The following is a 13,083-nucleotide window of genomic DNA, read 5'->3' on the forward strand; positions in this document are numbered from 1 at the left end:
ACTTGGGGAGGGGCCTGAAGTAGAAAGCAACCAACTCCTGAGACAAGCCTTCAGCTTGGTACAGAGCCTGGGCCATCCCAGCTCAGAGAAATATGGCATTAACTATTTTGAGAATAACATAGACCATAGCATTTTGTCCCTTTGCTAAGGCCTTACTTTATATCAATATTAATACAAGTACATAACCGATCCATTGAGGTCTTATTTCTTTTCAGTCACTGAGTCAAGGGCTTTTGGTGTATCATTTTATTTAATCATCACATTAATCCATGAATAGGTATTACTATCCTTCTGAGAAGAGAGACATTAAATAACTTGGGCAAGGTCATAGCTAGTGATTTACAGAGTTAGCATTCTACTTAAGGATGTGTGGCTTCAAGATTTGATTTATTGAGCATCAGAGACCTGGCTTAATTCCTAGTTCCTCCGTGAACCAATTGTGTGCCCTTGGCAAGTCGGTTCACTTTTCTGGACCTCAATCTCCACATCTGTGAAATGGGTAGGTTGGGCTAGATGATGTGTTAGGCCCCCTCCAGCTCTGATATCTAGACTTTGAACCCCTTGAGCGATATCACTCCTGAAGCCTGAGCACTTAGCAGAAAGCCTGGCCCGAGTGGGCCCAGGTCAACATCTGTTGAGCTAAATCTTTCCTGATGTGCCCCAGCTCCTAGCTCCACAAGTAGTCACCATTCCCAAATCTGTGTATTTCATAGTATTTCATAGAGATATTTGCAGGAGGGGATTTTGGGCAAGTCAAGTCATCCCTCTTAATCATTTTCTTATCTATTGAAAAAGGGTGGCAGAGATTGGACTATACTCTTACCACAGCAATTTTCTTTCTGTTCTCCAGACACACCTGCTCAGAGCTTTTGCATTTGTAGTTCCCTGTGCCTGGAACTCTCTCATCCAGCTCTGACAATGATTGGTTCCTTGTCATTACTGAAGTCTCACCTTTAATATCACCTCCTCAGAGAGAGCCTCTCTGACCACATAATCTACAATAGCCATAGCCATTACTTGATCATATCAGCTTATTTCCTTTCTTCAGGGGACTGTTACCTATTTGATCTCTTTACTTGTTTAGGTCTAGCTCCCCTCTTTCTAGGGTCTAGCTCCCCCCTCTAGAACCTAAACAAGTAAACAGATCAAATAGGTAACAGTCCCTTGCTTACCTGGTGGCTCAGTGGTAAAGAATCCACCTGCAATGCAGGAGACCCGGGTTCGATCCCTGGGTCGAGAAGATCCCCTGGGGAAGGAAATGGTGACCTGCTCCAATATTCTTTGCCTGGGGAAACCCCATGGACAGAGGAGCCTGGTGGGCTACAGTGCATGGGGTCATAAGAGTTGGACATGACTTAGCGACTAAGCCACCACCACCAGCCCTCTTTCTATAGGGGTGTAGAATCCTTGACTTTCAGGTTTACTGATGTATCCCTAGGCCCTGAGACAGGCTGGGCAGGCACATATAGTTGCTGAATAGTAATACCTGTTGAGTGCATGAATTCCTGGTAAGTGAATAGATAGCCTGGAGAGTCTCCAAAGTCCTTTTTAGCTCTAAATCCAAGGATATACAACACAGTAATTGTAAACTCACATGCAAGCATGACTGTACCATTTTACAGATGTGGAAACTGAGGCAGTGAGTGACTTGCCAAAGGTTTCACGGAGAGGGCGGTTGGTGATATCATCTAGAGCTGGGGTCCCTGACCTCTGGGATCTAAAGCCTGATGATCTGAGGTGGAGCTGATGTAATAATAATAATAGAAATAAAGTGCATAATACATGTAATGCACTTGAAATATCCCCAAGCCATCCCCTACCTCTATCCCGATCGGTGGAAAAATTGTCTTCCATGAAACTGATCCCTGGTGCCAAAAAGGTTGGAGACCCCTGGTCTAGAGCACCGTGGGCGTGTGTGTGTGTGTGTGTGTGTGTGTGTGTGTGTGTGTGTGTGTGTGTGTGTTCTCAGTCGCTCAATTGTGTCCGACTCTTTGCGACCCCATGGACTGTAACTCAGTCCCGCCAGGCCCCTCAGTTCATGGGATTCTCCAGGCAAGAATACTGGAGTGGGTTGCCATGCCCTCCTCCAGGGGATCTTCCTGATCCAGGGATCAAACTCATGACCATGTGGGAATTCAAAAGCAGGGGATTCAGGTTTGGGTCCTCACACTATCCTACCCTGTCAACCTTCCTTACAAGATGCTGGTGAGCTGAACAAGCCATTTACCTCTTCCAGCGCAGTTTTTCCATCTGAAAGAGAAGATGTGCTGTTAACTTTGGTCAAGGGTGACTGTGAAATAATGAAGCTTCCTAAACTGAACAGCACTAAAAAAAAAAAAAGAACAGCACTAAGCATTCTGCAGAATGTTGGGCCTCTGTTTACTCCCAGGTTATTCTTAGAGTTGTGGGTGGGAGAGGGGAAGGGAGCCCAGGACCAGGGCTGTGGAGGAGGGGCGAGCCGGTGGGTTGGCACAGTTTGTTTACTTCTGGGTCTGCCCCTAGCCTCGCAGCCTTCACCTGCTCAGGTAAAGAGGTGGGGGGAGCCTTGCTCAGCCAATGAACTGCTTTTGTTCTCTTAAAGGCACCCAGCAGCTGGCACGAAAACCAGCCTTGCGACCTGAAGAGATCCCGGGGCGGATGCCAGGAGGCAACTGTGGGGCTGGATGTAGCAAATCCCTCCATGGCGACCCCGTGACCTCATGTCCTGAAGGGTGCTTGCTTCAGGGCAGCCTCCTCCGCCTTACCCAGAGCCCGCTTTCCAGGAGGCGCCCACGCCTAGCTGCCCTGGCAGACGCCCAGGGAGGAAAGACAGCGTGGCCTTGGCAGCTGCCCGCCAGGAAGGAGCCCACAGGTGCCAGGGAGAAGCCATTTCCTTGCCCCCTTCAGGAACCCTGGTGAGTCCTGATGCTCTGACCTTCTCGATCCTCAGCACAGAAGGGTATGGTAGAAAGATTCCTCTCCCGAGGGGCAGAAACCTTGGGTGCTAGTCCCAGTCCTGCTGGGTGACCTTGAGCGAGTCACTCCAGCTCTCTGAACCTCACCTGAACCATCTGGGAAAACACGCTCCCACTCCCATGTCAGCTTGCCCCCTTGATTACTTTCCCCCGTCACACGCCTTGTTTGGAAAGATTTTTGTCTGCCAAGCTGTGCCTGTTATATAATAAGTCGTTAATTGGTTTTTCCCCTTGTGTGGTAATTGGGGCCCTATCACAGCCGATCAGTGTTTCCTGGTCAGCAAGACCAAACTCTGGCAGTACCACTGAGCTGATGTAAGTTGAACCATGGCAAAGAAATGTGGTGTTTCAGTCTGTCTGTGAGATCTTATCTAGAGCCAATATTTGATTTTCATTTGGCCTTTTCAAATAGGAGAAAGAGGGCACGGTGAGTAATTCCAGAGAATGGGGACCCTAGGTGGGGAGCCCCTACATCTAGCATGCATGGTGTGTGGGGGACCAGGTAGAAACACTGCCTTCACACCCCGGGCCCTGCTTTGATCCCTGCTATGCTGCCTCCCACATGGAATGCATTCTTGAAAGTGGGATCCTTTGGTCTGAAAACTTCCTGTGTGGGGTTGGGTTGTTCCCAGGTGTCCCCACACTGGGTTCATTCCCCTGCTCTGACTGAGATTGGACAGCCCTAGGTTAGGGAGCCAAGGTCACCCTCAGGCCTCTGATGGGGGATAGCCAGGGGAATGGTGATGGGAACAAGTTAGCGTGAGCACTGGGCCTGGAACAGTATACCATGAACACAGCTTGTGCTGGGAATCAGGAGACCAGGCTAATCTGCGTTGATTGGCTCTGTGACCTCAGGCTAGTCGCCTAACCTTTTTGAACCTCAGTTTTCCCAGTTGTAAAATGGTAATTGTAATCTTGACAATGCTCACCTACCAGGATTAGGGCCAAATAATATTATGTATTTCACAGAAGCTTAGATTCTAGTCTTTAAAATGCATCCCGAATTCAGAGATTAAAAGAACCACAAACATGCTTTTTAGAATTGATACAACAGAGTAATGGATGTTTTGTAAAATGTGACCTCCATGATAAAGAATTGTTTCAATGATGAGGGAATTGTGATTGCTTGCTATTCGAGTCCTTTTCCTTTTGAAAAATACCATTTATTGGGGCTTTTTAAAAAGTAGACTCATAAACAGAAAGCAAGGGGAAACAGCTCATTGAGTAATGGTATTTTCTAATGATTCCTGGAACTGAAACCCAGGCCTGGAATGTGGCCCTAGTGTGGGAAACAGTGTGATGCGTGGTTAGAGCATGCACATTGCAGTTAGATAATGTTGGGTTCAAATGCAGACCCAGAGACTTACTGATGACCTTGGGTGTAAATCACTATGCATTTCTGTGCTTCGATCTCTTCTAAATTCTAAAACGGAGTGGGGGGAATGTCACAAGTTCTGGCTGATGTTGTTCTTGAGGGGGGTTTAATGTAGGACAAGGACTCAGCACCCACATACATGTTCCACTAGATTTGCCCAGATCCAGAGGGCTCCTGATCCTTGGAGATTCAAGTGGACTAGATACACTGATTCAGGGCAAGACACTGCAGCCAGCTCCCCAAGGGGCTCTAATCACCCCTGTCACCTTCTGCAGCAGCAGGAGGCTCTGGAGAGATGCTGGATGAGTAAGCATGTGGACCCAGTGAATTCCCCCGAATGCATGGGGCTGCTGCTGCTCCTTGCTCTGGAGGTCCAGCCAAGGTCCTGGCCCCTTCTGTTTGGTCACTCTGTTCTCCTTGTCCCAAGACTTCCTGCTAAGCAAATCAGTCAGAGAGAGTGAAGTTTAGGGGTCATGACAGTGCCTCCCCTCCCAGTGAGGCTGCGGGAGGGTAAGGTGGAGGGAGAGCTGGAATAGAAGCTCCGCAAGAAAGGGAGAGGCAGCCCTTCTTGTCCAGCTGGGCAGGTGGTGTGTGAGAGTGTGCACATGTGTGCACACGAGTTAACACAGTTCAAGTGGAGGGGCTTGCCTGGTGGTTCACTGGTGGAGATTCCAGCTGCCAATGCAGGAGACATGGGTTCAGTCTCCGATCAGGAGGATTCCACATGCCGTAGAGCAACTGACTCCGTGCTCCAGAGCTATTGAGCCTGTGCTCTAGGGCCGAGGAGCTGAAACTGCTGAGCCCGAATGCCACAACTACTGAAGCCTGAGCACCCTAGAGCCCGTGCTGCACAAGAACAACCACTGCAGTGAGAAGCCCACACACAATGAAGAGTAGCCCCTGCTCACCACAGCTAGAGAAAAGCCCACACGGCAATGAAGACCAAGCACAGCCAAACATTAACAAATAAAATTATTTTTAAAAATTCACGTTGAAAAATTCTGAGTATGAAGGCCCTCAAGAGGTCATGTCAGCCAGCCCCCTGCTTGGGGCAGGAGTCTCTTCTAACCAACACAAGAGGTTGCAGCTGCACTCCAGGGAAGCCTCCTAAACACCTCTCCTTGGTAACCAGCCATGGCATCTAAAAATCCTCCCCAGGGTGTGCTCAAGCCTTGTGTGTGTGCAGGTTTGAGGGCCTTGGATGTCTGAATTAGAGTTCCATGGACACTGAGCACTCAAACCTTGCGGAAAAATAAGTTTGAGGTTGAAATGACTGGGGTGCAGTGAGGGGTTGAGGTTTTCTGCAGTCACCAGGAAACTTAGAGGCACTTTGGAGGAGCTGCATTTGTGGGGTGCCTATTGTGATCTAACGATTATGCTAGGTGTTTTAATTTTATTACCGCATTTAATCCTTACAGTAGAGTGTTTTATTATTCCCATTTCACGGATGAGAACACTGAGGCTCAGAGAGGTTCCAGATCTTGAGTAAGATTGCTCAGCTAACAAGTGGCAGAACTGTGACTCAGATCTTTGTACCACTACATCAAGAGCCTGGCCTCTTAGCCGTTCTACCAGTAGTTGCAAATCAGGCCAAATACTGAAGTTCCCAGGTGCATTTTGTTTGGCTTACACGGTATTTTGTTTTGTTGTAACATTTTAAAAATTTAGATGCCAGCATTTGATAATGCAGCTATTTAACATAAGAATCTAGACTGATTTCTCTCTGAAGGTCAGAAGGAAGACGTGGCACTGTGTGTCCATGTTCTCATATGCCAGCAATCAACTAGACCTGCTTATCAGCTTCTGCCTTTAAACAGGGCTTGTGACTTCCAGTTTGCCACCACTCCCTACTCCTTCTACTCACTCCACTTTCTTGTTTATGACCAGCCTGGCCCTACAGGCCTGTGGAGACCTCGGTTGTGGTCCTAGCACTTGACCTGGCTATGGCTTTAAGTAAGGAATGGCACCTACCTGGGCTATGGCTGTAATCTGAGCGAGGTAACACTCTGAAATAACATCCTAAGTGGCTTTCTGTGCTGCCTGGGGGTGAGGGGGGGCAAGCCCTAACTCTCTGGCACATCCACATCTTGGTGGCCTGGCTGGGTCTGTGTGTCTTACACCAGGGGTGGCTGGTGTTATTTGCTCTTTGTCACCATCATTCCACTGTACTATGTCTGATATGACACAGGACATTTGGCAACAGGTAGGGCCTGGTGACACCAACCCCAGTGTGATGCCCATTCCTAATACTTTGATCAAAGGGTCTGACTTCCATGTGCCTGTTTCTCTGTTTCAAGAAGCCAGATTGAGATTTCAAAATCTGAATATCTGCTTCTGACCCTATTTTTGCTATAGGGTGTACAAGAGAACATTTAAAGCCCAGCTGAGAACATATTCTCTTTTTCTGTTACAACACACACACACACACACACACACGCACATAAGGGTCAAAAATAGCCATGCTTTGTAGGTCTTCGCATCTATCTAGTGTCTTGTTTAGATTTTTCTTTTTAAAAATATTCATTCATTCATTCGTCTATAACAGGTCTTAGTTGCAGCATGAGAACTCTTAGCTGTGGCATGGGGGATCTAGTTCCCTGACCAAGGATTGAACATGGGCCCCCTGCATTGGGAGTGTGGAGTCTTAGCCACTGGACCACCAGGGAAGTCCCTTGTTTAGATTTCTGAGATCAGGTCTTTAGAGCTATGGAATAGTAGAGATGGAAATGTGCAGATCATCTAGCCCAATAATAGCAAATATATTTTACTTCATTTTCGAATTCCTATCAATCAGTAGAGCACTTGAAAAGGCTTCTGAAGCTGCATATGAACATAGAATGATCATACACTGAGATCTGTCAGCAATATCTACTGTGGGCATGGCAAGGGGCTATAGCAGTACTTACGCCAGAAATTATACAGATATGAAAGCTGGGCTGGGAAAAGGAGATGAAAGTGTGAAAGAAAGTGTTAGTCACTCAGTCATACCCAACTCTTTGTGACCCCATGGACTGTAGCCCAGCAGGCTCCTCTGTCCATGGGATTTTCCAGGCAAGAATACTGGATGGGTTGCTATTCGCTTCTCCAGGGGATCTTCCTGACCCAGGGGTTGAACCCAGGTCTCTTGCATTGCAGGCAGACTCTTTTCCATCTGAGCCAACAGGGAAACCCAGGAAGGGGAGATGACTTGCCCGAAATCACTCAGCAAGACAAGACTCAGGTCCAGAAGCAGGGTCTTTCTTGGCCTGGAAGCCACCGTTGCTTCCACTATATTAGCTCAGAGAAGAAACCTGAGAGGAAGGGAAGATGACAGAAGCAAGCCGAGGACCCTGGAGTCCCGGTTCCCCCAAGAAGTCTGGCTGGGGTTGGGGCTAAGGAATTTAGTTCTGTCCCACTGGACTGAGCCCTGCCTGATGACCTGTTGGCTTCTGCTCCACTTCTCAGAGTCCCCTTGCTCCTGCCCCAGTTTCCTGTCTCACTTTCCTCTGGCTCAGAGAGTGCACGTTGTCTCCTGGGATCCCAGGTCCTACATGCCCTCTTTTGACAGTGAGCTCCCCAGCCCCCTCTGTTCTGGAAGAGAAGTCCTAGGACAGGGGTTCTTAACCTTACTGACTCCATAGATTCCTCTGGCAACCTGGTGAAGCCTACAGATCCCTTCTCAGAATGTTTTGAAATGCATAAAGTAAAATACACAGGACTATGAAGGAAGCCAATCAAACTGAAATATAGTTATCAAGATATTTTTTAAATTGTTTATGATATAATATGTACTCTATTAATATATTTAAGATGAAATTGAACATTAGATATAATAACTCTTGTAATTTTAGACTAATGATGAGCAGAAATGAAGTTTTGAATGATCTATAACAACTGTAATGTGATACAAAAATATCTGTGACTTTTCTTAGTGACGCAATCACAGGAACCATCAGTATTCCTGTGGCCATTGCCTACATTCAAATGGAACAAAGTATTTAACTTGAATTAGATCTTAGAGAAAATAAAGATGGAAGTTTTCCCATCCAAGCTTAGAGACATCTGAATTCCATCTGTGCTCCCAGGCTGAGACTCCCTTGCTGTGTTCTAGGGAGTCTGCTAGTCCCATGGTTTGCAAACTGTGGGCCATGGAACCCTGGAGACCCAAGGAGTGTATCACAGAGGCTGCCACAGCGTGGGGCAAAAGCAGGACCATCACCAACCAGACAAATAACTCTGAATCCACCACCTCTGCCTTGCCTGATCAGATTTCTTATTTGAATTCACTTTGATGGTTCATATGAGATCCTTTTGAGAAAAAAAAAAGTGGGGAGGATTTATCTGATCCTGTCTGCATGTGAAAAACCTTCACTTGGCCCCATCCACCTCTTCTTGTGACAGGAAGCAAAGCCAAGGCCTAGAGCAGTGAAGGGTGCTGGAGGCACACAATGTCTGGTGGCAGGGTTGGGGCCGTGGAACCCGAGGGGGTGGAGGGAAGCAGCTGGGCGGGGGTGAGCTTCCTGCTACCTCTGCCTGCAAACCACTTCAGAGCAGCAGTCGGCTGTGGCCACGAGTCAGGAGACCTGAATTCAGGGTCCTCTATCTGACACAACCTCAAGTTTCTCAGAGATAATTATACATTGATTTTGAAAGGACAAAATGAGAAAAAAAAAAGTTTCAATTAAGTATGGTTGCTGTCCAATGTTATAAAAGTTACAGGTGGACAAGATAGTGATTCACAGTTTTTAAAGGTTATATTCTGTTTATGGTGATTATAAAGTATTGGCTATATCCCCTGTGTGGTACAGCATATGCATGCTCAGCCACTCAGTTGAGTCTGACTATTTGTGACCCCGCCAGGCTCCTCTGTCCATGGCATTTCCCAGGCAAGAATACTAGGGAGGGTTGCCATTTCCTCCTCCAAGGGATCTTCCCAACCCAGGCTTCAAACCCACATCTCCTGAGGTTCCGGCATTGGCAGGCAGACTCTTTACCACTGAGCCGCCTAGGAAGCCCCCTGTACAGTGTATCCTTGTAGCTTATTTTATACCTAAGAGTTTGTACCTCTTACCCGTCTACCCATTTCCCTCTCCCCACGGGTACCCACTGGTTGGTTCTCTATGTCTGAGAGTCTGCTTCTTCTTCACTGTATTCACTAGTTTGTTGTATTTTTTAGATTCCACATATAAGTGATATCATATAGCATTTGCAAAGTGAGAAAGTTTTTGTTATCAATTTTTATTGCAGTCTAGTTGCTTTACAATGTTATTTTCTGCTGTAGAGCAAAGTGAGTCAGCTACACATATACATGTATCCCCTCGTTTTTGGATTTCCTCCTCATTTAGGTCACCGCAGAGCACTGAGTAGTGTATGTAAGTTGATCCCAAGCTGTCAGTTCATCCTGCCCTCTCTTCCCTCCTTGGTATCCATATTTTCCCTCTATGTTTGTGTCTCTGTTTCTGCTTTGCAAATAAGTTCATTTGTATAGTTTTTCTAGATTCCACATGTAAGTGATATTATAGGATAGTTGTTTTTCTCTTTGTGACTTACTTCATTCTGTATGACAGTCTCTAGGTCCAGCCATGTCTCTGCAAATAGCACAGTTTCATTCCTTTTTATGGCTGAGTAATATTCCAAAAGTGAGACCATTTTAAGAAACATAAAGAACTATTAAAGAGATTTTAATATATTTATCTCTAAGCCCAAGACCTAACCCTTAGGGTCTTTCTCCCAATTCCAGCAAACTCTCACCCCGACACAGTACAATCCCAGCCACCCAGTCACCTCGTCTGCCAGCTGGCCTCTTCAGTTCCCCTGTTTGCTATCCTGTGTCATGCCCTCTGGCCTGCATTTCTGTAACAGCCCCCGCCCCCCCACCCCAGTCTCTCTCTCTCTATTCCAGCCTGCCTTTCACGGAGCCCAGACACGCTCTGACCGTAAGTTCTGACCGTGTCCTTCTGCGTCAAGGCCTGTGATATCTTTTCATTGCACACAAGGCCAAGTCCTGCCTCCAGAGCATGGCAACCCAGACTCCTCAGGATCTGCCTGCAGCCTCCGGGCATTCTCCCTTTCCCAGCATCCCTACCTCCTCCTGCTGGGGGGGCCGCTGCTCTGTTGTTGGGGTCTCCCCTGCCATCTGCATGAGCCCAGATGATAGTGCAAGCCCTGGGAGCTGTGGGAAGATTCGAGAATTTGGGAAGCCAGAGGCTAACATGATGGGCAGGTACTGCAGAACATGCAGAGGACTCTGAAGCGTTCTGCTGGTAGGGGTAGGGGCAGGGGTGGCTCTGTCCAGGCAGACAGGTTGTTTTCAGAGAGCAGCCAGCAACGGTGCAGAGTTGAGAGCATACTGCCCAGTCAGGGAGAGTCAACCGTTTGCTATGCTTATCTGAACCAGAGGCAAGAACCAGGTCACCAGGAACAGAATACAGCTAAAATTAATAGAGTCTCTGATTCTTAGAAGGTCAGAGCTAGAAGGGACCATGTGGATATTTCCTCTAGTCTAAGTCCTTTCTGCTTCAAACAGAATGGTTAGGCCTGGGAAAGGGGGATGGCTTGCCCAGGGTCACAGGAGTTTGAGGCAGAGCCCTGACTGGAGCTGCTGTCTGATTTTCTTCCCAGTCTCCTTGTCCTGGGCTCTGGCCTCTGAACTCCTACCAGGAGACTGAATAACTGGCCCAGGACTGATTTTCCAACAGTGGCTTAATGTGTCACTTCTAGGCAGTGCGGTGCTGGCTCTTAGCAGGGGTTGTCAACGCTTTAACCCAAAGGTCCCCAGAGACAGGTTACCTTCTTATACACATTGGCTCACTTTAATCTTGTCAACAGCACTATCTCGAGTATCTCCTATTATTATCATTGCCACTTTACCAGATGAGAAGCCTAAAGCTCCAAAAGTTCATGGAACTTTTCCAAGGCCACACAGTTGGTAAGTGGCTGAGTGGGACTTAAACTCAGGTCTATGTGACACCCAAGCCCATGAGACTCTAGACCATTCTATTGTAGTGCAATATGGCAGAGTGGGAAAAACTATTGTTCTGGTTCTAGATTCGAGCCCCCAGTAGGCCAATGACTACTTAATGGACCTTAGTCAGGGAACCCTTGGGCAAGTCTTCTCTGGGCCCAATAACTAGATTTATAGAAAGGAAATTCTGTCTACAGTTTTTTAAATTTATTTTATTATTATTGATTTTTGGCTGCTCTGGGTCTTTGTTGCTGCACCCAGGCTTTCTCTAGTTGTGGTGAGCAGAGGCTACTTTTTGTTGCAGTGCACGGGCTTCTCATTGCAGTGGCTCCTCTTGCTGTGGAGCACAGGCTTTAGGGTGTGCGGGCTTCGGTAGTTGTGGCTCATGGGCTTAGTTGCCATGTGGCATGTGGCATCTTCCCAGACCAGCGGTCAAACCCATGTCCTCTGCCTTGGCAGGCAGATTCTTAACCACTAGACCACCGGGGATGTCCCTGCCTACAGCTTAAAATTATAATATTGAAAGCAACTTACAAACTGTTATTCATTTATTCAATTAGTGTCTGTTAAGAACTTAACAGCAAGTGAGGACTTGGTACTACAGAGAAGAATAAGGCATGCTTCCATCCCACTGAAAACTATAACATAAATGTTGGGTGAACAAGGGTCTTTTATTTCTAATAATTACGGTAGCTTATTGAGGATTCACCCTTCTACTGGGAATCATTAAAATAGCTGAACAAAACAAATGTGTGTATGTATGTGTATTTGAAGGCATTAGAGAACTACCAAAACAAGAATGACCTGAGAGGCAACAATTCCAAAGGTAAGGGAGATGCCACTGTTCAGCTGCCAGTTTGCCCTTAAGTATGCTGTCTCTCAGGAGATGGCTAAGAATCTGAGCGGAGCATTTGGAATTGTTATGAAACTGGGGTATATAAACTGGATTTCAGGATCTACCAAGGAGGAATGTCCCTAATAAACACTCCAGGCTTTCAAATGTAACCCCCAAAGGGCTGTGGCCTAGGAGTTGAAGTGAGTTAGAAATTGACCAGCCCCAGCAAAACTGAAGACTAACATCTAATCAATTAAATCCTTTATATGATTTAGGTTTAAATGCCTCCCAGAAACAAAAGTAAAATCTCTCTGAAGGAAGATAATACTATCAAAGACCTCAGATTTTCCTATAATTTTTAAAATATGCAATATTAAGCATTCAATCACAATTTACCTGATGTCCCAGCAGATAAGACCAAGTGGCTAAAAACCAAGAAAAAATAATAGACAATCGAAATAGGCCCATAGAAGATCCACATGTTGGCATTATAAGTCATGGACTTTAAAACATGTGATTAATATGTTTAAGACATTATATGACAAGATGGAGAATTTCAGCAGAGAATTAGACTCTATCAAGGATAATTAAATGGAAATTCTTTTTTTCTTTTTCACCACACTATGTGTGGGATCTTAGTTCCCTGACCAGGGTTTTAACTTGCACCCCTTGCAGTGGAAGCGCAGTCTTAATCACTGGACCACCAGGGAAGTCCTAGAAATGAAAATTCTAAGCCTGAAATACAGTAACTGAAATTAAGAACTTAAAAGATGGATGTGAGTTTGCCATACAGCTAAGTATAGCTAAAGATGAAATTATTGAACTGAAAAACAGGTCAGTAGAAAATATCCAAACTATAGTACATGTAATACAAAAAAGAGAGGTGGAACGTGGTGAGAATGTCTAAATATGAATAATTGAAGTGCCATAGGGAGGCAGAGAGAAAGAAATAGGGAAAAGAAGAAGAAAGAGGAGG

General features: G+C 46.3%; 1 protein-coding gene across 1 annotated transcript in view; it reads left to right on the forward strand.

The window, feature by feature from the left end:
* Nucleotides 1–2,875: 2,875 nt before the first annotated feature.
* Nucleotides 2,876–13,083, forward strand: part of LARP1 (La ribonucleoprotein 1, translational regulator) — an 85,300-nt gene continuing 75,092 nt past the window's right edge. The window contains exon 1 of the mRNA XM_043913375.1: nt 2,876–2,894. The gene's annotated coding sequence lies outside the window, so the exon portion shown is untranslated. The remainder of the gene's footprint in view (nt 2,895–13,083) is intronic.

This window comes from Cervus elaphus, chromosome 9 (genome assembly GCF_910594005.1).
Source record: "Cervus elaphus chromosome 9, mCerEla1.1, whole genome shotgun sequence".
NCBI lineage: Eukaryota > Metazoa > Chordata > Mammalia > Artiodactyla > Cervidae > Cervus > Cervus elaphus.